Genomic DNA, 13,551 nt, shown 5'->3' with positions numbered 1-13,551 from the left:
CACGCCGCCGTGGCGAAGGAGACCTAGGCGAGAAATGACGGCTTCTCGTACTGACAGTTGGAAAAACTGACCGGAATGTATAGAGGATGAGCTGTCGGAGCACTATTCACAGACCGGTGAGTCTCCCTTTCTTAAGAGGTGGCTGTAGCTTAGATGTCAGTGGTCAATTCCCGGATGGCACAAGACCACACCGTAGAACCGTTCCCAGTGTCTGGCACTCCGCCATTCGCTGAAGATATGGTTAATGCTGTGGAGTGTATTATGGAGCTCAGAGCCCCTTTTATTTTGCTGTTAATATTTTATTTATATTCGCAAGGCTGCTATCCAGTCTGCCGAGCTTACATTTAAATGTACGTTTAGAGTTGATCTTTCGAGTAAACTGTTGCTTTGTATGTTCGGGATGGGTTCGAAGCCTTAGAACAGAAAGAGAAAGTAAACTTTATGGAAAAGAGCACACGAGCGTAGTTAGCTCTCTCGCTCTGCAGTGGGTGGTCCCCTCAGTCCAGGAGTCCAGCGGCCTTAGCTGCCCTTCTCGCTCCGTTGAGCAGGTTGAGCTCGTGCGTCGAGTCTGAGCAGGACAGCGCTGCCTCGCATTGCCGTGTACTGGGGTGTGTTATGGGTGTGAGCTGTGGCGTGCTTACGCAAGCCCACACCATGTGGTAAAGAGTTGCGCATTGATCGCAGTGTAGGCATATATAGTAATACAGCCCATATTGTATGGCATGGTAGAGACTCAAGTGATTATTTGCGTTTGTTTGGAGTTTTCGCCATATTACTGCTCCTCTTGCGTCAGAGAATTATGAGGCGGTGGAAGCGTTCTCTGTGAAAGGCAGTAGTGTTGTAGGATGTGCGTGTAAGTTAATGGTATGGGCTCAAGGTGGAACTGCTCGGCGTGACGCTCTCGCGGCTCCCGGTGTGCCTGCCCTTGGGCGTAGGCGTGCGCCTGCTAATTGCCGCGCAAGGACTCATGTCCCGGAGTCTACGTGACTTTTATGTATGGCGGGAGCTGGTGTGTTCAAATCAGAATGCCATGTGCGGCGCTGGAAATCTTGGGCCTGGAAAAATTTCTGCATGCCGTCTGAGAGTCCGTCAGAACTATGACGCACTCCCAGTGTGGTCTTGTCATGATGGCTAACGCTATAGCTAGTTCCTCGGCCTCTGCAGCGCCCGCTCTGAAAATTTACAACGCATTTATTTCGGTCCCTGAATGTTGTCGACCACGCTGGTGACAAATACAGTGCGTTTTGCAGTGCTTGCAGCGTCTACGTATAAGACATTAGAGTGGTTCTCATTTTTACTCGCTAGCGCTTGCGCTCGGGCATGTCGCCGTCCGATTTGGAAGGTCGGACGCATGTTTCTGCGTATTCGCAAGGCGTGCATACTTTCCTGTATTCGTGTAGGGAATTTTGTCAGTGTGCTGGTCTTCCGTACGGAATATACAATAGGTTTCCCGACGCACTGTCCCGCTGTTGTGCGTGGTAGCCTTTCTATCTAGTTTACCAGGTGGGCTTCTATAATTTCTCGTGCTTTGTTGTACACCCCTGTCTCCTCGAGACGAAAAAGGAGCCGTTCCGGGTGGGAGTTTCGAGCGTTTCCTTATACGCCTTGCATATCAGGCGGTCCAGTACCTCTACTTTCACATTGCTGAAATTTAAATATGGTGCCGAGTACGCAGTGCGGCTCACAACCAGAGCCTGCACTAGTTGGATGAGGTCCTGCTCTTTCATAATTCGTTGCATCATGCGCAAGACCTGTGTGGTCGTGTACGCGTATTGTAACTTCTGCATGGCGTATCCTCTGTCCTCGTCCTTTTGTAAGTGCAAGCCGAGGATACTAAGGCTGTCCACCTTGAGGATTTCCCTAGGACCTATTCGCAGGTAGAGGGTTCGTGCCTGGGTTGTTGATCGTCCTTGTGCGAATGTGCACAAAAGGAACACCTGCACTTATTAAGTGGCCGTTGACATGATTCCGCACAGAGACTTTGAACAGCAGGCGTTTGGAGAGCTGCTGTTGCCCATCGGAACCCCTGATGGTAAACTGGATTTAGAACTCTTGGTATTATAATCCTTCTCCTTCTTCAGTGCGAGAAAGATCTATGTAGCCACGGCAATTTAAGGCTGTGCTGTGTTTTTTTTTTCAAATCTTAGGCAGCTGCAGTTCTTCAGTCGATTTGTCCGAAACTGCACAAAAGAAGACATGATGCCCGCTGACCCCATTGGTAGTCTCCGAGAGGGCCATTGTCCCCCGGAAGAATTTCTTGGGGGGAGGGGCTGGGCTCGAGGCCTTCAGACCTGTCCTCCCCATCCACCCCTCCCCCCCCCGTAGTCAGCGCCTATGAAACGACCTTATGATAGCAGAGTGCTATGCAGGCGGCGCACTTAATTTGCCAGTTACACTGCTTTAGCGTGGCATTACAACTTACTGCTATTGCAAGGTCAGCTACAAGTTTTGCAAGGAGATAATGTGGGACGCGTACTCCGTGAATTGCATATTACGCTGAAAGCTGCAAGATCGCTGCACGGTCGCATGACATTCTGTATTAAAAAGAAAGTCAACGCTCAGTGTAACACGTTGCTGCAACGTGGCTGCGGAAACATCCAAAAGGCCTCAGAATTCAGCTGCTTCGAAGTCGGAGCATGTGTTGCTCGGAGAAAATCTACAGGGCAAATACAGAAAAAAGCTTAACTGCTTTCAATTGCCAACATATCTGTGAAAATAATTTGCTACATTTTGTATGCCTCCCCATTCGCGCACTTTTACTCCTTTCTTTTGCTGACGGTTCCTCCACATTAAAACAACAAAAAAGAAAAACAAAGTGGACGTTGCATAAACGCGAAATTAAAGTAACTATAAATGTAAAGTAATCTCCTTTATGTGATAGTTGCTTGCTGTGAGAAAACAGGTTGTTCATGGTGAAATTTGTGCAGTGCAAAATAGGCAAAGACGCAGAGAAAATGGACACACGAGCGCTTCTTACAATTGTTTATATTTGGGAATAGAAAGAACATAAAAGCGCCAGCTTTCTGCACTGAGCATATGCAAAAAGAGTCATCAATTATTAGAAAAAGAGTTTACAAAGGTGCAAGAGGTATTCAAGAATAGAAATTATTTGTCAGTGATAGCAAACGGTGGCTCACTGATGCATCTTTCACCAGAATTTCTTATCTGGAACGCTTCTGTTATTTCACGTGTTAGCTTATTTTTATCTGAACACAAAATATCAGTGTCAAAAATACCGGTTAACAATTAGGTAGGTTACAGTGGTTAGGCAAGTACGAATGATTTTCTTGTCCGAGAGCATGTTGGTGTTCTTTTAACGAGTGTTTATGTGCTGAACCTGCTTGTCCTATGTACATGTTGCCACATATTAACGGAATCTGGTACACGACACCTATTTTGCATTTTTTGAATGTTATAGTCCTGTCGAAAACCGCAGCTGCATTTTCTTTTTCTAATTTCAAACATTTTTGAAACAGCTTGGTACAGTTTTTTCACCTTGTTAGGAGCGCTGCCAACCACTTCGATGTCACACTGGCTGACAACATTCTTTAGCCCATGCGAAAAAGGTACAACCGAAACGCGTTTTCTCTCCGTACTATGCTTGCTCCTTGAATCTATTGTTTCCACATCCTTTACTGTCCTAACTACTTTCTCTACGGCTCTTCAAATAATGTGTTCCGGGAATCCCACTGAATCTAGCCTTGTTACCTGCTTAGCAATGCTTTTTTTTTTATTTGGTGGCAGCAAGATTTTACCAAAGCGACCCGAAGGCACCACACTGCTATTCCGCTTTTTACAATCTTTGAATGACCTGATTTGTACTGTAATATGAGTTTTATCGAGCTAGGGCTGTACATCTGGAATGTGTGGTCGGGCAGTGATCGCAAAGACAAACCTAGAAACTATAGCTTGTCTTCATTGGCTATCTCATGTGTAAACTTGAGGCCTAGGCCACATTCACGAAACACTAGTAGTACATTTACCACTATGTGGCGTTGTTCAACCCCATCAAAAATAGCCGAAAATCATGCGCAAATGGGAAAATTTTTGGCAAACTTTCTAATGCACTGTGAATATTTCGGTCCACACGCGCTAAGATTTCACTTAGTATAGGTGCTACCTTTGACCCTATGCACATACCAGGTTTTCGCGCATGCATTGCGTCATTGCAACCGACAAATATAGAATTAAGATAAAATAAAAGTACGTACATAAAGCTTTCCACAGGTATTCCGCTTTCATATCTAAATTTAACCTCATCATTATCTTAGGAAGTGCACATTTTTACATTATTGAACAACTCTGTGCTGGGAATCGAGTAAAATAAATCTTGTACGTGAACGCTGAAGGTGTCGCATACCTTTGTATTGTGTTCCCTCAAATATGGAACAACCGCCTAGGAATTACAAATTGCGAGTAAGTCGGAGATTCGTAACGTGGAAAGCTGTTTTTTGGATTAAAGATTCGAAGCATTTCTTAAATTGAAAGGAAATTGCATATCGGGAAGCCAGATATGTGCATATGTTCGTGTACAGCCCCTGTCCTCAACGATATCCTTACGGCACACCTTGACAGGTTGTTCTAAGAGAAGTTATCAGGTTCAAGTGTCTTCAAAACATTCTGGTATATTGAGGACCATATTACGGTTCTTAATTCTGATGGCAACAACTTTCAACATAATAGAGATCTTGCTCTAGGTGACTTCGAACACGCATGTCTGCTCTGTCATGTACAAACACATGAAATGCCTGAACGTGGTGTTCTGAAGTTTTTGGATCTTAAGTCGCAGTTTCATGATAATCACGTTTATTGAGTTTACGGGCCTAGGATTTGTAAACATTTGTTACCCTTCTGTTCAGGTCATAACAAATTTGTTAAAAATTCAGGGGCAGAAATGTGTCTTCATGATGCTCTGAAAAAGGCGTGCTTTCAGCGATTGCAATTGAGCTTTAGCTAAACGGTTTCGAGGTTGGTGGCAGCGGGCTACCACAGAGGCTCTTCACAGGTGTTGCTGAAGCGATCCACATGAACATCAAGAAGGGAAGGAGCTGGCGTAATAATGAAAGTTCTCGGCAGCAGCCATGGTGTCACGCACAATCTCATGTAGACTGGTAACAAAGCTCGCGTTAAAGTAGTAATTTCAGTGCCTGAAAAACTCTCCTGCCTATGTAGAAGAACGCGTCGCGTTCCGAAGTAAAAAAGAAGTCATTTAGGTTTAGGCAACGCAATAAGTATGTGGCATGTAAACTTGGTGTGGTGTATGAAATTCCCTCATACCGTGGTCGAGACCACGTTCGGCAGACTATATGGTAATGGGCGTCTAAGAGGACATGACAACAAGGGAACAAGTGTTCAGATGCGCAGTTAGCAGTTCACTGCCAGGAAAGTGCGCATACACCATACTTTCATAATACATGTATAGTGTATCGCAACACAGATCGCTCTTGCCGATTAATAGCAGAGACAGAGGAAATGCAGCGTGATGAATTAGTCTGCGTGAGTGCACGCTCAAGTTTGCTAACAAGGAAAGAAATAAGATATCTAGCAGGTATGAACGATAGTGCAGGATGAGTGGCGCGCTTGGCATGGGACGTGACAACTTTCTTATATATAATTTGATTTTTCCGACTTCATGGCCTATATCTATGAGCTTTCAGCATTGTACTTCACTTGAAGTTAGCGCCTCTTGTGTTTGGTCCCTTTGTCGTGTCCCTGTAGGTCACTGCACGGCATACCACCACGGACTCGTTTTAACGACGTGAAATTGCCCTGCCGATACAAATAACGAACCAGACTCGTCTACGAAACCCAAAAATAGCCGCCTGTTGCGCGCCCAGTACATTGCTTTCCACGAGGTTCGTCATTCGTTCGCCGCACGGGTTCAAAACTCGCGCGTCTCCACATCGAATACGTCGTCGAGCAACACTGGTCTTTGTCACTACCGCACGTAGCTGCGCACCTGCCGACAGACAGCAGCTCACTATTGTATTTCTCCACTGACCTCTCTCTCTCTTGCGCATATTTAACTGGACGAGGCGCACAGGCAGGCGCACCTGGGCGAGGCCTCCGTTATCTTCCAGGCGCAATCTCGGCCTCCCAGTTGGCGCTGAGCCGTGCTCCCTCAAGGGCTCCAGAATGCAGCGCTAACTATTCCCTTCTTCATTAATAACCACTTTTCTTTCTCTCGCTTCCTCTCTCGGGAATCACGCGGAAGTCTACACGAGTAGCGCGATGCTGTGCGGCTACGCGCGGCGGTGCGAAAGATCAATGCAATCACTGCTCTCTGTACGCCGCACGACGCAGGCAGCTCCAACTGGGCCTGGCCTCAGAGACCTCCTCAGCGCAATCTTGGGGTCACGTCTAGGCCGTGTATTCCTTTCACCCTCTCCCCGCGGCCGCCGCGCTGGCTGGCGCGCCGGGCTGCCCATGCTGGGCGTGGCCTTCGAGATCACGTTGACATCGGTGTTATCTCGGACGCCTCGAGTCGGCCAAGCCAAATCGGCGCGGTGAAGTTCGCTCGCCTCCTCGATCACAGAGCGAAGCGCTGTGTTGTCTGGCACGCGCTGCTCAACCGCGACGAGCCATTTGGAAAGGGGAAGCGAATGACCATTACAATAAAACAGAAGGAAGGTGTCGTGTCATGTGTAAGTCGCGTGTTGCACGTGCCAAATATTCTTTTGTTGGATCATTCAAATTATATCGCATGCGTGGCCGTGTAGCGGGTCCGCGGGTTGTATAGCCGCCTTGTTTCCTTGTTTAACATTGTGCAGCCCACTGGATATATTGCAGTAACTGGCAGCATTGCATATAACTATGTAACGGGCATAACAAAGTAATTTAGGCTCCCCTTTCTCAAGCTCGGTATAACGAGGTTCGTGGGTAATTGTTTCGAAGAACATAATTCAGCACGTAACAGCTTACAAAAGAAGGTCACCTCTCCTGCAAGATTGTTTTTCACCTCCTCCATAAAGTTGATTACTCCCTAAGAAGGGGCCGCGCGCACAAATGCCGCCACACGTAGTCACAGTGATGGAATATAATGGTTACATTCAAGCCTCGCAAAATAGAAGGTGAGCATGGTTCAGCGATAGTCAAGGCGAAGCTAGCGGACGAGTAGGATACCATACAATATTCTTGCGCTTTCGCACAATTTATCAAGGAGTTCAAGGTGGGGCAAAAGAGGCCATTGTCATCGCTATCACTTTGTTCTCCGCGCTGGCGTGGTATGGTTGGAGCGTTGTAGTGGTGTTTGGTCGTGTTTAGTACCAGTAGTTCGTTCGTTGGCTTCGGAATCCAAGATTTGGCAAAAACATCTTTCAACGGTAGCAAACGAGCTAGTAGGTCTACGAAGCCCTTCATATAATATGATAATTTCTCTTCTATTTCGATTTTCTGGGTTTCACCTTTATTATGGAAGTTATGGTAAAACTGGTGCTAAAGTTGTGTTATAAAGGGCGCAAAGGGGAAAGCAGCGATCTAAAACCCAAAATGTATTGAAATCTTTAGTGTGCACGCCTAACTTACGCCGAAAGTGGACAACATGAGCTTAAATTTCATGTGGGCTGACTACGTGCCTAGAAATACGGCGGCCGTGTTCTGCTTATTGTGAGCTAACTACGCATATGTTTCCTGGGAGATGCATGCCAAAGATCAGTCTTGCTAGCCCCGCTGAAAGCTCTTTTCATTAGCAGGAGTCGTCAGTGCAGGAGTGGGCTCTGCGCCCAGGTTGTCACCAAGATCAGAGGCTCATGAGCAGCGGATTCGTACGGAGTAAAACATTTCTGAACCGGATGTTTCTATGAATGCCCGGAAACGTTGTCTTTGGAAAATTAAGTTCAAGGATCGCAATGTTTAGTAATAACTCCTCACTGATGATTCAGCCATAGAGAAGGCAAAAATAATGTGACTTGCTCCGTACATTTACCAATGGCGAGGTTTATTCTTGTGTCCTCCCACAGTGAATCGGAAGATCTGTTTGAAACTTTGGATAAAGTTTGCAGGCACACTGTGGTGGCGTTGCGCCAATGGTGTTTTCGGTGCCTTGGTGATGTTAAACTCGCTGTAGGCCAGGGACTGCTAGAGAGGCTGCAGCGCACTTGCCTTTTTGCCGGTGGCACGAAAGCCGAAAACACTGTAATGACTCGCGGCTGTGTCCGCGTTGTTATTTAGCTGGTACACTGTTCAGTGATGTTGCTTGCTGATGAATCAGCTCATCCTTAGCGTGAACGTCTCGTTGGCATTCGCGTCGTACCGGTTAGTGCGTAAGCGCAGTAACGTACCATGCCCGCGCGCAGCGTGACTCCACGGCAAGCATGGAATGCCATGCTTCCATTACTGCTTGTAAAATATTCAGTGGCAAGTGCAGAGGAACAGCCGCGATTCATAAATGTGTTAGCCTGAACACATGCACTCTTGATGTCACGCTTAGCACTCATGATATTACTACGCATGGATAACAGAATTTGGAAGGTGCTACGGAGGCCGACAGGATTTGGTTTTTCTTAAAAGCGAAGCTTTCTTAGCCTACCGCTCTAGGATTTGGCGCCTGTCTGCTGTCACTGGTCGGGTTCTTGAAGTAAAATGAGGAGCGGCTAAACTGAAGCTATGAGTTCGACAAAACGAAAATGATCATACGCATCCGATGGTAGGATTAATGGCGGCACTTAAGCCAAGATACCTTGTCTCAAAATTTCGATGCTGTAACCATTAGAGCACAGGCGCAAGCGCTTCGCTCGAGGCAGCTAGCACTTTGACCTGGTTGAAATGCGCGAACCTGCTTAAAAGCGGTTTCATAAATCAATTCGACTCGTACGCGGAACATGTAAAGGACGACAGTTGTGTGTGACCGCACCTGCTGGGAACCAAGAAATCGTCCTAAAGCGCAGCTGACTTGAAAGGCTGATGACTGCCTTTCACCTTTATCAAACTTTTCGTTTGTGGGAGCGAATTATTGAATATGATCGAAACACTCATTGTTACTTTGAAATGTGCGAATGCACGAAATGCTATTGACTCAAAGATATGAAGCGTGTCTCAGTATTGCAACTCTTCCCTCGATGCAGCTATCACTTATACACAATTAAACATATAATTTTACAAAGTGAAGGAATATCAAATTAAGGGTTAATCTCTTACAAAGGAGGGCTTCCTTTACGCTCATTACTCCATTGCGTGGAAACTGCAAGATTTCTTTTTAAAAAAATTCTTTCATCCGCGCTTCACGTGACGCTGATGTTGCCAGATACGCTAGTAAGTGCATCCTATACACAACGCGTGTGTTTGTTGGAAACACATTTGTAGTTTCAAAGGTAGTAATTAAGCGCCCCTTAATTGCACGTGATTAATATCTAGTGAACTTGACATGAATCCAGAAGATTCGACTTTAATGTAATGCTAAGAATACGCACTAATGCTCAGGCTGCATAGAAAAGGCACGCATAGGCTTTGCAAGATCCAGCATTATAATTGTGAACGCGCAATAAAGAAAGCAGTAGACAAGAAACGCGCACAAAAGGTAACAGGAAGATTTACTTTCCATCCGCTGCCTGTTTCAGATTGCGGGTAAGTTTGTTTATATGCGCCATCAACTGTTCGCCTTTTATTCCAAATAGAGAAGGATCAGGATCACGCATAAGCTTTTGCAACGACACTCCTTTGGCTCTCGGTACAGCTATACCTCCACATGGCTGATTTCAAGTCAGCTGTGATATCAAATACTAGTCCATCAGTGATCGCCTAAATATACACTGAAACGCTGTGCATTTGTAGTAATGGGGGAGAAATAAAACATGTTTCAACTTTCCATTCGACCACTGCGCTACGACGCCCTATGTCCATGCATGTTCTATTACTGTTCCGTTCCCGAGCGCTCTTAAGTTGATAAAAGCTGCACGAATGTGCTTGTTCTACAGGATTTACACCACTACAAACATATGAACTGAGTGCGCAAGCGAAGTTTTGAAGCAGATGTCAAGCAAGAACCCTTTACGTAGGCTTCAACGTAAACCGAAGGCACTAGCTAGTTTGATAGCTCAATGTAGACATCTATCGTCTAGTGTGCCTTTTATTATTTCCTCGTTTTATATGAAAACTATGAGTTCGTGAGTACAATGAGGGAAGGTTACGCGTTACAAAAGCCGCTACATCTACAGATAGCTAGGTATTGTTAAGTTATGTTCAGCAAAATTTTATGCAAAATTGTGAACTCCGCGAAGAAGAAAAGATCTGAACAGAAACCCAGACGGACACACCGACTGTGTCTTAGCGCGGTTTAAAATTTAGCTGAATCAATGAACCGACTAGCCCAACAACATGTCTTGCTTACGTTATGTTCATGACACTTGTATTTTTGTCGCAACAACTGAGTATAAATTTAGAAATGTGCGAAAGATTCCTTTCAGATCAATATATGATCATTCAGTCGCAACTGATTGTGAAACGCGATCGAGCATGTCACGGCTGAAGAGGAAGTACAACTTGAGACAAAATAATGGAAAAAAGGGTGGGGCGTGCAGACAGGACATAAGAGAAGTGGACAACACGAACGCCGACTATAAACTGAAGGGAGCACTGAGGCGAAAAAAGGAAAGAAGACACAAAACTCATCTGCGCAAGATCTGGGATAGTATCACCACGTGTCAGTCGGGTACATGTGCCGGTCTACGTGAGAGATAGCTGTTGAGGCACTTAATCTCTTCCTTACGTAAAGTAATCGAATTCTGACTCACGCATGCACTTCCACCATTATAGATATGCCATGCCTCTACCATAAGGCGCGTATCTTCATTCATGCGCCTGTACAATATCGCGCATTCATCTAACTCTGGCGTGCAGTTACAATCTTGGTAATGTAGGGAAAGATTAGAAGTCGATCCACCGGTTAACGACCTTTTATGTTCTGTTATCCTCTGATTGATACACCGCCCTGTTTGCCCTACCTAGAACTTGCCACAGCTAAAGGGAACTTTAAAAAAATTATAAGGTTTTACGTGCCAAAACCACTTTCTGATTATGAGGCACGCCGTATATAGTGGAGGACGCTGGAAATTTCGGCCACCTGGGCATACTTAACGTGCACCTAAAGCTAAGTACACGGGTGTTTTCGCACTTTCACCTCCATCGAAATGCGGCCGCCATGGCCGGGATTCGATCCCGTGACCTCGTGCTCAGTAGCCCAACACCATAGCCACTGAGCAACCACGGCGGGTGGAAATTTTGTAAACCACACCCATACGACAGTCAGTAAAACTGTTGTTCTTATTGTGCTTCACTGGACAAATATCTGTTCTTTTTTTTATTTTACCTGCTTCTTCTTCCTCTGCACGGCAGTGTATATCTCATCTAGCTTATTCGGAGCAGCGAAAGCAATATTAACACCATATCTACTTGGAACATTTGTAAGCCTGTGCGATACTGAATGACTGTACGGAATATCCACTACTATTTTTTTGCTCTTACTGCTTTCTGTAATAACGCCCGTCCCCCTCGAAACCGACTTCTTTAGGCGTTCAGCCACAGTGGCCACTGCTACGCTAGAATAAGCTGCTTCTAATAGGCGCCGGACCTGTCCTATAAAGCTGGCGCTCATTTTGTGCATGCAGGATCTCGTGAGAGAGGACCTAAGGCACGACCTGGCAATTCCGTTTTTTACTACTTTGAAATGCTCGGATTGAAAGTTTAGCAACGGCTTCGAAGAATTTGGGGAGTACTGCCAACAAACGCGATTTTGTTCGTAAACCAAGGAAATGTCTAGAAGTTGAATTACGCGTCGCTCTGGAAATGCCTTGGTAAACTTTAATCCTCCTCTATAAAGTTTAAATTGCTCACTTGCTTAGGCAGCAGCGGAATCGAATTCTTTCCTATTGCAGAAAATCAGGTAATCATCAACGTAACGAAATATTTTGATAACGCAATTACCTAAGGCTTCCTCCAAGCAGCTGTCATCCTTACTCAGGTAAATATCGCTAAGAATAGGGGCAGCTTTTGAGCCAATACAAACGCCTGATTTCTACAGAAGCACGCCATCTCTCTACCCAATCAGCGTCGACTTTAAGTACATTGAAAGAATTTCCAGAAAAGCTCCCGTGGAAACAGCGCATCTGCCAATAAAAGCCGCCTCTTGCACTTGTTCTTTATAGCACTCATTTATGGAATGTGGCAACTCGTCATGCGGCAAGGAATAATACAGGTCTTCAATATATATATATATTAAAAACTGTACAATCACCAGGATTTTCCTCTCTCAAATACTGAACTAGTGCCTGCGAATTGCGCAAGCAAAAGGGGTCTGAAAAAAACTAGTGAAGCTAAGCAGTTCTGTAGGTAACTAGCGACACAGACGTGCCACGTCCCTTTCTCTGACACTATAGCACGAAAAGAAATTTCTTGCTTATGGGTCTTCGCCGAGAAAAATAGTTCTAAGGTGAGAGATTTTGCTTTCTTGACATAAGAACCAACCGTATCAAGATTGTCTTGACAGGCGGTCAACCGGACGTTGCTTAACTGCCGAGGGCTTGAGTTTTACTGGCTGTAAATTCTTTTCTACGGCTGAAATCGCTTTTTTCTGAAAGCATGTCATCGCGCATAATTAGGAAATAACCTTCCTCATCAGATATTACTGGTATAAGTTTATGATCCACAAGGTAATTAACTAACGGTAGGACAGGATCAGACGTCTTAAAATCAGAATTTGATTCTTTAATTCGTGCAATGCAATCTGCTATACAGCGCGAGTGTTCTTCTTCCGGGACGAACCTGGTTTTGCAGCGCGGTATGCATAAAACGTCAACTGGTGTTATGTTTGGTTTCAAACAGTGTTCAGGACCTAAACCAAGTGTTTTTCTATGCGTATGACTTACGGTGGCATCTACAAGAACCAGTACGTTATTTGACGGTGAATTATTAGAACAGTGTTTCCTCTTACTTTGTTGAAGCTCAGGAAGTTTCATCCTCCACAGGAAGTCCGCGTGCTGCTCGGGTAACCTGTTCCAATCGGCGTAAACACGATTACAATGACGACCTTAAACGACCGTAGACATAAACGGTAGCTGTGAAAAAACTACGGCGTCTATCGTAAAAGTCACGGCAGCCTATGTTGTCCCCAGGCTCCGCTTTCGATTGACGCCTATCTTGGCTCTCTGCAGATGGCGTAATACTGTACCCAAAAACGTTTTTTGACACACAGTGGTGAAAGTTTACGTTGTATATATAAAAACCCTAGCGTATCACTCGCGAAAACGTCGGAAGCCATGGCCGGGTCGTTTAAGCGCTAGCACCTATAATTCCGCGTCATGCTGGCAGCGGTTCCATTCCGTGATACCACTTTATTTTAACGCCGCATTTCTCGCTTCACCTGAATTTTCTTCTCCCCGCCTGGAGGATGAACTCCAATGCGGATCCTCTCTAATATATCCCTCCCTGCTCTCGTTTTGGAAAGTCTACTGTGTTTCATCACCAAGTTTGCCTCCCGCAGTTCTTCCAAGGTGTTGTGCACCCCTAATCCCAGCAGCCTTTCGGTAAACGTATTGTTAGGCAACCCAAGGGCCGCCTTAT

The sequence above is a fragment of the Dermacentor variabilis genome, chromosome 3 (assembly GCF_050947875.1).
Source record: "Dermacentor variabilis isolate Ectoservices chromosome 3, ASM5094787v1, whole genome shotgun sequence".
Taxonomy (NCBI): domain Eukaryota; kingdom Metazoa; phylum Arthropoda; class Arachnida; order Ixodida; family Ixodidae; genus Dermacentor; species Dermacentor variabilis.
The sequence above is the reverse complement of the archived record's forward strand: the minus strand, read 5'-3'. Positions refer to the sequence as shown.